Here is a 2,611-nt window from a genome sequence, read left to right on the forward strand (position 1 = left end):
ACCGTCCTGTCCACACTGTGAGGTGGCCAAAATCTCCAGCCACTCTGTTTTCACCACTCTGGATGGTCCCAAAGCCAGAGTGGTGCTCGCCAGCAGCTCAAAGACCCACTGCAGCCCCCCTGGGAGTTTCGACTTTCCAAGAATTAGTCTCTCGGCTTGTGTCTCTTGGAACGCCAGCCTCCTAGCACTTTCCCTGCCTTGTCCCAGGGCCAGCCTCGATCTCGTGATGTGATTTTCCAGACTGAGGCATCTCCTTGCCCTTGGAGCCTCCCTGCTGCAGTCTGAGGACAGCCCCTGCCCCCAGCCCGCAAATATGCAGCAGCCACAACAGGGACTCCACACTCCCTGGACTTTCTGACCTCAGGGAGGTAGGTAGTGGCTAGAGAGACATGTGACCTCAGGATTCAATGCCACCAATTACCACTGGGCTCTGACCCAGGCCGGTGGGCCTCACCTGCTGATCCTGTCTGCCCACACCCAACTGTCTACCCTGGAGTCTTAGAGACTTCCTCTGCGGGCTCCAGCCTCTCCAGGGCAGAGGGAATATTCCTTCACTAATTTCACACATTTTTATCGAGTGTTCTGAGTCAGGGTGAACACACATATACCCAAAGAGTTTATATTCCAAGCCAACCGACTGGAATGTATAATTATGCATGGAATAAGTGCTGTGTAGGAAAGGAAGAAGGAAATACTCGCATTTCTTAGGTTAAAAGAGGAAAGCACAGTTTTGGTCACAAAGAACAGGAAATGCAAAAGCCCTGAGGCCATATCAAGTTCAAAGAATGGAAGAGGTATGGCTGGTCAGCAGGGGCCAGATGTGCAGGATGGCCAGATGTGCATGTCACTCATGGGGTGATATGAATACATTTGCATTTGTGAAGATGCCTAATACAGAGTAGAGGGCACAGAGGAAAGTAGGTGCACTAGTTGGGAACCACTGCAGACAAGGAGGTGATATAGCAGCGGGGCTCAGACAGCTGAGTCCTCCCCATGGTCTGCCAGAAGGTGGGGTCTGAAGGTGGAGCCTAGTGATCAGCCTGGTGGGAGCACATCAGGGACCATCTGAGCGATAGCTGCCTCTCCTCCTCTAACCAAAAGAATCCCACTCCCCTTTGTTAGGATATAATTCACATGCCATACACCTCACCTAGTGCACAATTCAGTGAGACATGTGCAGTCATTAGCACCGTCCATTCCAGAATATTTTCATCGCCTCAAAAACAAATCCTGCGTGCTTTAGCTATCATCCCCTGGCCCCCTCCCAGCCTCTTCCCAGCCCTAAGCAACTGCTAATCTACTTTCTGTCCTTGTAAGAATGGCCCACTCTTTGCCACCCCCTGCCTTATCTGGGGACTGACTCTTATCCCAGTGCTCCGGGCACCGACTGAGCTTATGATGAACACCAGCAGAATTGGAGCTCCAGGGCCACCATCGAGCCCACCCTGCCCTCGGGTGCCATCTGTGTCCTCCTGCCTGACTGTTAGGACAGCCCTTGCAGCTGGCACCTCCTCTTGCCACCTCTGCTTGGTCTCTCCTTTTTCAGCTGGATATGGCTATTTGTCCATCCACCTGCCACACAAGCCAGCTTTTAGGAGCAGCTTCCCCACACCCCAAGACTAGACCTCTTGGGCCTCAACTTAGGGCCTGCTTCTGCCCCTCCTGTTTCAGGGCCAGACCCCAGACAGCTCCAGCCATCTAGCCAAAACCCATTCTTTGTCTCTCCCTCTCTCAAGGGCAGGACGCAGATGGCTCTCCATTTTTCCATCCCCCCCCCCCCCACACACACACACAGGTTCCACCCTGACCTTCCTAGAGGCCTCTGGGGGGTACTTCTTTTTTTTTTTTTTTAAATTTTTTATTGGAGTTCATTTTGCCAGCATATAGCATAACACCCAGTGCTCATCCTGCCAAATGTCCCCCTCAGTGCCCATCACCCATTCACCCCAACCCCCTGCCCACTTCCCCTTCCACTACCCCTTGTTCATTTCCCAGAGTTAGGTGTCTCTCATGTGTTGTCACCCTCACTGATATTTTCACTCATTTTCTCTCCTTTCCCTTTATTCCCTTTCACTAATTTTTATATTCTCTGGGGGTACTTCTTTTTTTAAAAAAATTTTTTTTAATTTATTTATTTATGATAGTCACAGAGAGAGAGAGGCAGAGACATAGGCAGAGGGAGAAGCAGGCTCCATGCACCGGGAGCCCGACGTGGGATTCGATCCTGGGTCTCCAGGATCGCGCCCTGGGCCAAAGGCAGGCGCTAAACCGCTGCGCCACCCAGGGATCCCTCTGGGGGTACTTCTTATTTGGAAACAGAAGCATCCTGCACTCCCAGTTGGAAAGGACATCAGTGTTGTCAGCTGGCACCTCCACTGTTAGGAACTGAACACATTTTCTTCATTTCCTCTGGTTTGGAGGGGGCTGACTCTTCCCTGTCCCCCCTCACAGAGGTAGGCACATGACTCAGGCTTGAGTGGAATACAGAGGGAGGGAGGGAGAGAGAGAGAGAGAGAGAGAGAGAGAGAGAAAGGAAGGAAGGAAGGTAGGAAGGAAGGAAGGAAGGAAGGAAGGAAGGAAGGAAGGAAGGAAGGAGAGAGAGAAAGAAAGA

Source organism: Vulpes lagopus, chromosome 3, assembly GCF_018345385.1.
Source record: "Vulpes lagopus strain Blue_001 chromosome 3, ASM1834538v1, whole genome shotgun sequence".
In the NCBI taxonomy this organism is placed as follows: domain Eukaryota; kingdom Metazoa; phylum Chordata; class Mammalia; order Carnivora; family Canidae; genus Vulpes; species Vulpes lagopus.